This window comes from Notamacropus eugenii, chromosome 3, assembly GCF_028372415.1.
Source record: "Notamacropus eugenii isolate mMacEug1 chromosome 3, mMacEug1.pri_v2, whole genome shotgun sequence".
Classification (NCBI taxonomy): domain Eukaryota; kingdom Metazoa; phylum Chordata; class Mammalia; order Diprotodontia; family Macropodidae; genus Notamacropus; species Notamacropus eugenii.
The window spans coordinates 227865205-227879044 of record NC_092874.1 but is presented as its reverse complement, the minus strand read 5'-3'; positions in this window follow the sequence as shown (position 1 = coordinate 227879044).

Here is a 13840-nt window from a genome sequence, read left to right as displayed (position 1 = left end):
ATGGTCTAGGGTCCCTTTGCTTCCCTGGGGACACACATAATCTCGGGGCATGGGGAGGAGAACCTACCCATTACCATGTCATCAGTGGGGAAGGAAGGCTTCCCTCCCTCCTACTGAAGCTGTACTCTTATTGCAGGCTTCATGGTGCCCTCTGCCAAGTTCTCACGACTGTGACTTTCAAATGACTTCACACTCCCCAACCCCCTGCTGAGTTGCCCCTAGAGTGCAGCCAAGGACCCACCTTTCCAGCCTATCCACAGCATGTTTGGATCCAGGAAAGCCCCTTCTGAGGGACATTACCAGTCTATCCTCTAGCTAGGAAATTTTCCATTCTACCCATGTCTAAGCCATCCTACCTAATCATTAACAGAGTTGGTATTAATTAGCAGAGAAGGGTGATCATCCGTGTGATATGGGCACAGCCGGACACAATGTAAACAGCCAGACTGAAAGAGGGACAGAGAAGAAGTGGGCATGACCTGGAATAAATGGGGGAAGATATTTCCCCCTTTGTAGAGTGGTGCCAAGCAGAAAAAGAGATAAGATGCCAAATCCCCTGATTCCAGCACAAGTAGACCCATCAATAGCATGGTTTCTCTGTCTCATTTGTCTTCCTAACAATCGCTCCAAGGTCAAAGTAGAAGACACCGGAAAAGGGCCTTAAGGCCATGTGGATCCTCAGACGCTGAGAAGTGCCACATCATTGTGAATAGAGTTCTGAGCTTAGTGTCATAAAGAACTAAGTTTAAATCCTGCCTCCAACACTGCAAGGACCAAGTTGTACACTGAACACTGTTTGTTCAGGTTCAGTCTAGGGGTGAAATGAAGCATTCATGAGTCATTTGATAGTTAAAAAAAGGTATACTTAGCCTTAACCCAGCACAGATATGCAATAAGGATATGGTTGTACTGAGTCTGTAGAAGGCAAACATCACCACCCCCACTTCAAACGGAAATGTGTCTAGTCAATAAGGCAAACTGTGGTAACTCACATGGGCTTCAGAGGTCTACCAAGTTGAAGGGGCCTCAGATTTCATGTGGGTTAGACTACTGCACCCTCGGGTGACCAGGAAACACATCAGTACAATTAGAGATTCTCTCTAACATCTATTAGGAAACCCTGTCAGGGATGCAACAGCCAATCAGTTGCTGGGGACAATTACACTGTCTTTTAAAAGAAACTAATCCATATTGTAGTAGGGGGAAAGCATGACTTAATCCATGTTGTGGGAGGGGAAAGCATGATCTAATCCTTGCTCTGTGGGGGAGCTAGGGGAGGAAGGTATGGGAAACCCTGATAGCAACTATCACAGACCCTTAACTAGCTATGTGATCAAGTCTCTTTTGAGCTTTAGTCCTTTATACATAACTGCCTGTTGAACATCTCCTCCTGGATATTTCATAGATATTCTGGTTTATGTGTTTATTTTATTCTGAACTTAAGAAATAAAGCAAGCATTTCTATAACATAGTAAAATAGGATGAAAAGATAATTTTACATGAAACTATAAATCTTTATGTACAACTTGCTATTTCTTTTAAAAATATAATAAAGTTACCATGTAACTTTCCTTTTTCATTTTTTCTTCCCTCCCCTACCCTAGATATGACTACAATTAGACACAAATATATTTATGAATATATGTATGTATATGTGTGTGCATACATATATATTATATATGTGTAAAACCATTCTATAAATACTTCTGTTTATCAGTTCTTTTTCTGGATGCGGATGGAGTCTTCTTTCATATGTTTTTTGTAATTTGTTATTTTGCAATTAATGTAGACATTCCATAGATATTCAACATGTTCAAATTGTATATGTCTAAAATAGAACTTTGAAGATGGCAGAGTAGAAAGATGCATATACTCTAGTGCTTCCCCCACAGCTCAAAAAATACCTGTAAAATATGACTTTCAACTAATTCTAGAGCAGCAGAAGCCACAGAACAACAGAGAGGTTTCCAGCCAAGGGTAACCTGGAAGGCCGACAGGAAAGGTCTATCTCACGGGACCCTGAGTGGAGCGGAACCCAGCCCAGGCTGCGTGGCACTGGGAGGAACAGACCTCCAGGGGAGGGTCCCAGATCCCTCAACCCACAAGTGACAAAGAAAGCTCCAAAGGTCAGTGTGGGAGGGTTTTCTCAGCTGGGCGAGAGGGGAATGGGGTTCCCCAGCACTGGCCCCAGGTGATGGCAGAGATGGCAGCAGCAGTGGGAGGTGGGCAGCTACAGTGGCCAAGGAAGCAGCCTGGGTCCATTGTCCAGGCAGCTCAGCTTAAAGCCTCTGGAGGAATTGAGCAGCTGACTTGAATCTCAGCCTTGTACTGGGGAGAGGAGAAGCACTAGGACCCTCTTCTTGACAAAGGATTCAGAAATCAAGTAACTGGCTGGGAAAATGCCCAAAAAAAGGGAAAAAATAATAAGACCATAGAAGGTTACTTTCTTGGTGAACAGATGTCTCCTTCCATCCTTTCAGATGAGGAAGAATAAGGCATACTTCAGAGGAAGTCAAGGCCTCTGCCTCCAGTACCCCCAAAATGAATATGAAATGGGTTCAGAACACAGAAGAGCTTGAAAGGTGTGTCAGCAGCCTGCTAAAGGAGAACAAAAAATGTTGAGGAAAATAATACCTTTAAAAAGAGGCTAACTCAATTGGAAAAAGAGGTCCAAAAAGCCAATGAGGAGGAGAAGGCTTTAGAAAGAAGAATTGGTCACATGGAAAAGGAGGTTCAAAAGGAGTTCAAAAGAACAAAATAGTTCTTTAAAAAAGAGAGTTGAGTTCAGGGAAGCTAATGACTATGAGATAAACCAAGCAGTTAGAAAACAAAACCAAAAGTTTGAAAAAATAGAAGATAATGTGAAACATCTCAACGGAAAAACAACTGACCTGGAAAAATAAATTCAGGAGAGACAATTTAAAAATTATGAGACTACCTGAAAGCCATGATCAAAAAAAGAGCCTAGACATTATCTTCCATGAAATTATCAAGAAAAACTGCCCTGACATTCTAGAACCAGAGGGCAAAATAAATATTGAAAGAATCCACCAGTCACTTCCTAAAAGAGACCTGAAGAGAGAAACTCCTAGGAATACTGTGGCCAAATTTCAGAGTTCCCAGGCCAAGGAGAAAATATTGCGGGGGGCGGAGCCAAGATGGCGGAGTAGAAAGACACACATACACATAGCTCCGAACCCACAACCCACAGAACGGCTAGAGGGGACCAACCCACGGTGAATTCTGCACCCAGATGCCACGGAATATTGGAGCGAGGGAGATTTCTGTTCTGGAGAGACCTGCAAACCTCTCGCGGGGGGGTCCTTCGCGCTGTGGACTGGGCGCCGGGACTGGGAGCTGAGTGCAGCCCTGCAGCGGCCACGACACCGTGAGGAAAAGATCCGAATGGGCTACTGGGACGAGATATCCTGCGGCTACGAGGGTCCCTCCACCCACAGAGGGACCTGCAAACCTCTCACAAAAGGTCCGTCGCGCTGCAGACGCGGAGCCCAGCCCAGACCTGCGGTGGCCGCGGCTCCAAGAGGTACAGATCCGAGCAGGCTTTAGGGACGGGATCTCCAGTGGCAGCACAAGCCCCCCCACCCACAGGTGACGAGGGTCGGTGAGAGAGTCTCTTCGGCGGGTCGAGAGGGGAGTGGGGTGCCCCCATGGCTCGGGCCTCCCCGGGAGATAGAAGCTGAGAGGCAGCTGCAGACAGGGGCTCACCAAGCGGGCGGGAGCCTGGATCCATTGTGGAAGGTCTGTGCATAAACCCCCTGAGGGAACTGGGCCTGAGAGGCGGCCCTGCCCCAACCTGACCATCTGAACTTAATTCTCACACTGAATAGCAGCCCTGCCCACACCAAAAGCCCTAAGGCAGGAAGCAGCATTTGAATCTCAGTCCCCAAACGCTGGCTGGGAGGACCAGGAGGCGAGGTGGGTGTGAGGAGAATATTCAGAGGTCAAGCCACTGGCTGGGGAGAATGCCAAGAAAAGGGAAAAGAAATAAAACTATTGAAGGGTACTTTCTCAGAGAAAAGACACCTCCTCCCTTCCTTTCTGACAAGGAAGAACAATGCTTACCATCAGGCAAAGACACAGAAATCAAGGATTCTGTGTCCCAGCCCACCCAATGGGCTCAGGCCATGGAAGAACTCAAAAAGAATTTTGAAAGTCAAGTTGGAGAGGTGGAGGAAAAACTGGGAAGAGAAATGAGAGGGATGAAAGAGAAGCATGAAAGGCAGATCAGCTCCCTGCTAAAGGAGAACCAAAAAAATGTTGAAGAAATTAACACCTTGAAAACTAGCCTAACTCAATTGGCAAAAGAGGTTCAAAAGGCCAATGAGGAGAAGAATGCTTTCAAAAGCAGAATTAGCCAAATGGAAAAGGAGATTCAAAAGCTCACTGAAGAAAATAGATCTTTCAAAACTGGAATGGTACAGATGGACGCTAAGGACTTTATGAGAAAGACAGATATCACAGAACATAGCGTGAAGATTCGAAAAATGGAAGATAATGTGAAATATCTTATTGGAAAAGCAACTGACCTGGAAAATAGAATCAGGAGAGACAATGTAAAAATTCTGGGACTACCTGAAAACCATGATCAAGAGAAGAGCCTAGACATCATCTTCCATGAAATTATCAAGGAAAATTGCCCTGAGATTCTAGAACCAGAGGGCAAAATAAATATTCAAGGAATCCGCAGAACGCCGCATGAAAGAGATCCAAAAAGAGAAACTCCTAGGAACATTGTGGCCAAATTCCAGAACTCCCAGGTGAAAGAGAAAATATTGCAAGCAGCTAGAAAGAAACAATTCAAGTATTGTGGAAATACAATCAGGATAACACAAGATCTAGCACCCTCTACATCAAGGGATCAAAGGGAATGGAATAGGATATTCCAGAAGTCAAAGGAACTAGGACTAAAACCAAGAATCACCTACCCAGCAAAACTGAGTATAATACTTCAGGAGAAAAAATGGTCTTTCAATGAAATAGAGGATTTTCAAATTTTCTTGATGAAAAGACCAGAGCTGAAAAGAAAATTTGACTTTCTAACACAAGAATGAAGAGAACCATGAAAAGGTGAACAGCAAAGAGAAGTCATAAGGGACTTACTAAAGTTGAACTGTTTACATTCCTACATGGAAAGACAATATTTGTAACTCTTGAAACATTTCAGTATCTGGGTACTGGGTGGGAGTACACACACACACACATGCACACATGCACACATACATAGAGACAGAGTGCACAGAGTGAATTGAAGAGGATGGGATCATATCTTTAAAAAAAATGAAATCAAGCAGTGAGAGAGAAACATTGGGAGGAGAAAGGGAGAAGTTGAATGGGGCAAATTATCTCTCATAAAAGAGGCAAGCAAAAGACTTATTAGTGGTGGGATAAAGAGGGGAGGCAAGAGAAAAACATGAGGTCTACTCTCATCACATTCCACTAAAGGAAAGAATAAAATGCACACTCATTTTGATAGGAAAACCTATCTCATAATACAGGAGAGTGGGGGACAGGGGCACAAGCAGGGTGGGGGGGAGGATGGAGGGGAGGGCATGGGGAGGAGAATGCAATCTGAGGTCAACACTCATGGGGAGGGAAAGGATCATAAGAGAATAGAAGTAATGGGGGTCAGGATAGGATGGAGGGAAATATAATTAGTCCTATACAACACAACTAGTATGGAAATCTTTTGCAAAACTACACAGATTTGGCCTATATTGAATTGCTTGCCTTCCAAAGGGAAGGGGTGGGGAGGGAGGGAGCTAAAGAAGTTGGAACTCAAAGTGTTAGGATCAAATGTAATGTTCTTACCACTGGGAAATAAGAAATACAGGTTAAGGGGTCAAGAAAGCTATCTGGCCCTACAGGACAAAAGAGAAGACGGAGACAAGGGCAGAGAGGGAGGATAGATTGGTCACAGGGGCAATTAGAATGCTTGGGTTTGGGGGGGGGAGGGGATAAAAGGGGAGAAAATTTGTAACCCAAAATGTTGTGAAAATAAATGTTAAAAGTTAAATAAAAAAAAAATATTGCAAGCATCTAGAAAGAAACAATTCGAGTATAATGGAAATACAGTCAGGATAACACAGGATCTGGCAGCTTCTACATTAAAGGATCACAAGGCTTGGAATATGATATTCCAGAGGTCAAAGGAACTAGGATTAAAACCAAGAATCACCTACCCAGCAAAACCGAGTATAATACTTCAGGTGAATAAATGGTCCTTCAATGATATAGAGGACTTTCAAGCATTTATGATGAAAAGACCAGAACTGAATAGAAAATTTGAGTTTCAAACACAAGAATCAAGAGAAGCATGAAAAGGTAAACAGGAAAGAGAAATCATAAGACTTTCTAAAGCTGAACTGTTTACATTCCTACATGGAAAGATAATATTTGTAACTCTTGAGACCTTTCTCAGTATTTGGGTAGGTAGAGGGATTACACACACACACACACACACACACACACACACACACACACACACACACACACACACATAGACAGAGAGTACAGGTTGAGTTGAATCAGAAGAGATGATATCCATAAAAAAATAATAAAATAAAAATTAAGGGGTGAGGGAAGAAAATAATAGGAGGAGAAAGGGAGAAATGGAATGGGGCAGGCTAGAACTCATAAAAGAAATAAGAAAAATCCTGTTCAAAGGAGGAGAAAAGGGAGAAGATGAGGGGAAATGTGAAGTTTACTCTCTTCACATATGGCTTAAGGAGGGAATAACATACTCACTAAATTTGGTATGAAAATCTATCTTATACTACAGGAAAGTAGGGGAGGAGGGGACAACTGGGGTGAGGGGGATGATAGAAGGGAGGGCAAATGGGAGAAGGGAGTAACTAGAAGTAATCACTTTTTGGAAAGGACAAGGTCAAATGAGAAAATAAAAAAAGGGGGGACAGGGTAGGATGATAGGCAGTATAGTTAGCATTATACAACATGATTATTATGGAAGTCTTTTACGAAATGACACATATATAGCCGGTATTGAATCACTTGCTTTCTCAGTGGTGATGAGTAGGAAGGGAGGGAGGGAGAGAAGTTGGAATTCAAAATATTAGAAATGAATGTTGAGAATTATTATTGCATATAACAGGGAAAAAAGAAACATAGTTAATGGGGTATAGAAATTTATCTTGTCCCACAAGAAAAGAGAGAAGATGGGCATAAGGAAAGGGTGGGGTGTGACAAAAGGGAGGGTACATTGAGGGAAGGGGTAATCAGAATGCAAGGTATTATGCGGAGGGGGAGGGGAGAGATGGGGAGAAAAACTGGAACCCAAAATTTTGTGGAAATGAATGTCGAAATCTAAAACTAAATATAAAAATTCATAATAAAAAAAAGAAAAAAGAAAAATAAAATAAAATAGAACTCATATCTTTTCTCCTCAACCTACCTTTCCTCATGACTTTCCCATTTCTGTAGAAAATACCACCATCCCTTGAGTTTACCCAAGTTTACTACATGTTCTTTAACCTCAACTCTCCAAGCTCACTTTCCACCACCCATCAGTGACCAAGTCTTCTCAACTGCACTGCCTCCAAATCTGCTCTAACTGACCTCTTCTCTCTCTTCCCACCACAGTCATCCTAGTTCAGAGACTCAAGTTTAGCCTGAACTATCACAACAGTCTTCTAGATCAAGTCTCTCCTCTCCAATCCTTTCTACAGGGAGTTGCCACACTGATATTCTTAAAGTGTGGTCTAAGCATGGCATTCATCTATTGAAGAAGTTTGATTCCCCCTTGCCTTTACGCTAAAATACAAGCTCCTCTTTATGGCATTTCAGTTCTTTCACAATCAGGCTCCAGGGTACTTTTCCAGAAAGATTACAAGCTTACTCCAAGATTCAACCAAACTGACCCACTTACTGTTCACTGTATACAACATTCCATTTCCCATATCAGCGCCTTTGCAGAGTCTGTCCCGTGTCTGGAATGTTTCCCCTTTTTATTTCTGCTTCTTGGAAACCCTAAGTCCCATCCAAGATCAACTCAGATATCACCTCCTAGAAAAGACTTTTCCTGATTCCTCCAGATGCAGATCACTGTAGTTTTTCAAATTTGGATATTTCATAAAGGGCGTTGAAAGCATCCTCAAGGCTTAGTGCGCTAAGGCTCAGACCACTGATTTAACTTTCAAGTGGTCTTGATACAAATGCCAACTTGTAAAGAGGCAGACTTTAGTTCTCCTCCCTCAGGCTTGTGACTTAGACTAACTAATACTCCCAATAGAGATGAAGGGAAGCTGCTCTCACCTGAATTAATGCTATATCCTTGTTACCTATTATTTCCATAATAAAGCTAACTAAACCTCTTTTCATTAACTTTTAGGTGTCTTATTTCATTCTAATTCCAAACCTGAAGTATCAGGTCATTTGGGGTCATCTCTAGTATATGGCCACATTCACCCATTAAATTAGCAAAAAACTATTTTACTGAGTTATAAAAAAATAACAAAATTCATTTGGAAGAACAAAAGGTCAATGAATGAAATAAATGAAAAAACATCAAGAAAGGAGGTTTAGCACTATTAGATCTTAAACTATATTACACAGCAGTAATTATCAAAACTATCTGGTACTAAGAAATAAAACAGTGGATCGTTGGAACACCGTAGACATACAATTTGCAGCCACAAATGACCATAGTAATCTTGTGTTTAACAAGTATAAAGACTTATGTTTTGTGGATAAGAATTCATTATTTGGTAAAAATTGTTGGGGCAGTTAACTCCTATCTTTCACTTGCTACTGGTTCATGTTCCTTACTAATTCTCATCCCTGAGTTCTGATGCAATCAAGAGTTATGTTTTCATACTTTCTCATAGATTAATGGAAATTAAATTTGAATAAGGCTAAATAATAATCAAGACCAAATAATGGTCAATAGCTGTCATAAATTAATTAGCTCTGAGCACCCACCCCCAGTTGATTAAATACTAAATAATCCAGAGAAACCTCTTCTCCAATAAGCTTTTGTTCCTCTACAACAAATCCCTCATCTTATAAGTTTTAATAAACAATAATGTTGATAATACAATTTATTAACAGTAAAAGGAACTATACAAAGACAATGAAATATTTCAACAATATCTCACAGTAAGGAAGTTCATAGCCTAGGTCACCTCTAACCATCAGCAACAACTGATAACTATTCCACAGACCATAAAAGAACCATTCCAGCCTTCTCAAAATGTCCATTAAAGTCTTTTCTCAAGAATATTTCTTCGAAACATAAGAGATGACATTCTCTCAGGAAACAAAGTCTCAGGTTTTTACTCTATGCTCAATTTCTCTCTAGGCATCTCAGTTAAATTGCCAATCTTTTCAAGGACTCTTCACAAATGTGAGTTAAACTGTAACTCCCCAAGATTCCACGCCCTCCTAAAGATACAGTAACAGAATCTTCAGTCTGAGCAATCAAGATCATAGATTTTGAGATAGAAGATACCTTGGAGGACATCAAATCCAATGCCTTCATTTTTCAGAAGAGTTGTCATACTGCTAGAAAGTATATGAGGCAGGATGTATCTTCAGGTCTACCTGATTCCAAGCCTGAAACTAGGAGGAATGGAACTATTGAGGATAGTGAGATAGATGCCTTTGAGCTAAAATATACCCCATTAACACCAAAACTACCCTTTATTACTAATTCCCCCTCTGGACTCCTCTGACTCTTGTACCTGCTTGGGAGGGCTTGAGACTTGAATCATGATGCTTAAAGAAGAAAAGTTTTCTTCCCTTGCCTCTAAATGTGGGTTTCTAGTAATTTTTTGAGCTCATTATTTACATGTATAAACCATGCACTTACTTCTCTGTGGATATGTTGTATTCCTCAAATTGAATTAAACTCCCCCAAAGCAGGAATATCTCTCTTCTGTATTTACATCCCCAGGCCTTAGCACAAGGACCAGGACAGAATAAGGTGCTTAATGAATATTTGATGATTTATGGATTAATCTCTCTGAGCCTCAGGGTGTGAAATGAGGCTAGTAATACCCATACTACCCTTCTTCAGAGAGTTGTGAGATTCCAATAAGTTGATTCATGCAATTCACTTTGCAAACTTTAGAGCGCTGTATAAATGTCAGCTACTAGTCTTATCCCTCCTCCAGGCTCTAGGTCTCTCTTACATCAAGCACATTATTCACCTTCCCACCAAACTGATTTCCTCACACTATTCCTCCGTCTCTCATCTACATGCCTTTGCACTCACTGTCCCTTATGCCTGGAATGCATCTCCCCTCTCTACCTCATAACCCCCAAGTTCCTTCAGGACTCAGCTCAACTATTACCTTCTGCATGAAGTCATCCCTGATCCCCACAGATTCTGATGTGGCCAGATATATTCACCAGCTGCATTCCCCATCAATCATAAATCAGTGAGAATACAAAGACAAAAGTGAATCAGTTCTCGCCTCAAAGAGCTTACATTATATCACGGGAGAAAGCATATATACATATATCTCTGTGTGCTTATGTATTTTATATACGGTATTCATATTTATATATACTAAATATATCAAAATAATATAGTTATAAATATAAAAATAATAAAAATTTTAAAATAAAGCCTCTAGGAGGAGGGGGGAGGAGAAGGGGAAAGGAAAAGGAAAAGCAAAGAAGAAGGGAAAGAGGAGGGGGAAGGGGAAGGAGAAGGAAGAAAGAGAAAGCAAAAAAACTTGGAAGAACTTCAGAACTCTTATCAATACACTGACCAACCATGTCTTCAGATAATCTATGATAAACTCACTTCTTGGCAAAGAGGTCAAGGACTCAAGGTGTTGAAAGAGATATTAGTTTTAGAACAGGGCAACTAGGCTACTGTGTGAATTCATTTTGACTTACTGTGCTTATTTGTTACAAGATTTTCTTTCTTTTATCTTGGTTTTTAATTGTGGGGAGAATGGCGGATGATTAGGGATGGATAACAATAGTGATGGGGGAGAAAAAGCCCATAGTAATCTTTTTTAGAGCACAGAAGAGAATAGAAGGAAGTTCAGAAGGAATCAAAGACAAGCAGGACAGTTTTGAAAGTAATATGTGGAAATACACACACACACACACACACACACATACTCAACAGTTATGTGTTTAACTTTCTTGACTTCATGCATTAAAATAACCATTTTCACATTCACATTGACAACTGTGTACATTCAAGACTGTACAGCAGAAGGAAAAAATGATAATTTCAATATGAACAAGTTTGTGGGGCAGCTGACATCCTACTAGGTGCTTCACTGGTGTTGTTCACTCCACCATTGTAGGGAAAAAACTCCCTGTGTATTCGTTGCAAATTTTCACTGTTAACCTTTAAAACTCAAAGTTTGTGTTGCAATTATGGTCCCAAAGCTTGGTGCAAGTCCTTTGGGCTCTAAGGCCAAGTGTGCAAAGTTAGTGATGTGGTTCAGTGAGAAAATAAAGATGTTAAATAAACTTCATGTTCCAAATGTCTACAGCTGTTGTTGGCCTGGAGACTTAAAGATCTCAAATGGTGCCTGAAACAGAAGTTTCTGATATATTATTTCAAAATGGTGCATCCTTCATTATCTCCAATGCCATCTACCAGTCATGAAAGAGTGTCAGAGGGGACTGTGCCAGGCTCTATATCTTCCAACAGCAGTGACTAAAGTCCCAGTAACCTCTCTCTTAGTGAGAATAGCCAAGAGAGAGAGGTTTATACCAGCATACTACATTGCCTTCACACCATCATCTGGAATGGTGGAAGGTGAGATTTAGTTTTAAAACTGTTTAGTTTTAAGAATTTTATTTGCTGTACAGTATTTCATGTGTTATGAAAAGTGAATATTATATAAAATCAGTGATTTTTTGAGATGTTAGCATAAAAGGTCACAATTCTAGGGAACTAGAAAGAAAAATGTTTTGCAAGTTACCAATTTTATTTTGTGTACTGCATCTTATGAGTTATTTCATAGCTACTGCATTAGGAAAAGTACATTTTATAAGAATTTTTACTATAAAGAATTATATGCAGAAGGGTGTATTTTCAGCAGTCTCTAGCAAAAGATTATAATTTTTGATGATCACAGGAACCTAACCACCTGTTTCACATAGGCACAATGTATTGACATTCTTTCTTTTTACTTTCACATCATTTCTTACAACTGTATAAGTTGAGGATTGACTGTATTCATGTACATACTTTTATAGCTAGTGGTATAAAATATTTCAGTTTCACATGCAATCCTCTTCTGTGGATATGGAAATGTTCTTTTTGGTGTTTAAATTCATAATAAATTTTAATAAAATAAAAAACAGCATAAATATTGATCACAACATCTGAAGAGAAACTACAGTAAAAGCTTCAGCGAGCCCAGGAACACACAAAAACATAGGCACTGGGAAAGCAGTCCCACCAGAAAGCAAATCTAAGTTCAGATAAATAAGATAGAAGCCTTCTAGTATTTGTATCCAAAGTGCCCCTTATGCCTCTTTATTCAGGATCCAAGAAAGCTAGAGTGAAAAGGCTAGGGTTTTTTTCATTTTTGATATTAGAAATGTGTTTTCTCTCTTTAAAAAAAAGACATTATCTAATAGTTTGTTTTATTAATTTTTTAAATTCCTAATTTTATCTATTCTTTTTTTTCTTTCCTCTCATCTTTGGTTGAGTTTTGCTAACCTCCTCCTTGATTTCAAATTTTTTCATCTCAGTATTTATTTAGAAGTTTACATTTTCTTCCACTTCTATCTTTAGATTTTTTTTGGTTATATTTCTTGTTGTCTCATAGAGTCATTCAGTTATGTTTTGTCTTCTAATTTCTCTTCAGATACATTATTCTTTAAGCTCTAGGGAAAGCTCTAGATAATGTGATAATGCTTTGAATGCTTTGCCACTGGATATGAAGCCAAGTGCTGGAAGGGTTCTCTAACAAGCCCAAGAAGGGCTGGCAGCCTGTAGCACTTGGATCTAAGGGAACAGAGAGCCCACAAGGATATAGGGCTCTGAGCCCAGACAATCCAGAAGGGCCAGAAACCTGCCAGTACCTTGAGAGCAGACACACCAGAGGCTGGAAAATTATAAGGACCAAGCACGGCCTGACCATCCCATACAAAAGTGTGGGAAGAGATGAATTGTGTCCATGGCACAAAATTCCAAATAAAATATTGAGTCTGGAGATATAAGTAAACAAAAATTATGAAGAAATATTGTGACTCAAGAGTAAATCAAGAACAAGGGGGTAACTTTAAAATAACTAAAAGCAGAGCCTCGAAGAAATGGAGAGACATGGCTCAATCACAGAAATAAAGAGTACCAAAAAGAAATGAAACATGATTTTTAAAATCAAATTATAGGTCAAATAAGAGCTCTGGAAAAAAGAACTGAAAAGGCGATAAACAGATCAGGACAAAATCTTACTCAAGAAGCTCAATCCTTGAAAATTAGAAAAGTAAACAGAGCTAAATGACTCCATGACATAACAAGAAATATTACCAAATACCAAAAGATAGGAAGAATAGAAGAAAACAAACTCCCAAATAAATACTAAATGAAAATTCTGAAACTCAAATATTGACAAAACTCAACCAAGGATGAGATTAAAGAAAATAAGAATGAATAAATGAAATTAAGAAATTTTAAAATTAATAAAATAGAAAAAACATTAGATAATCTGTCCTTTATTTTAAAAAAGAATAAAACAAATTTCCAATATTGAAAATGAAAAGAAATTCACAAAATTGAAGAGGAAATAAAGGAAATTATTAGAAACTATTTTGCCCAGTTATACATGTAATAAAATAGAAAAATGAAAGATATTTATATACAAAAATATAAAATATCCAA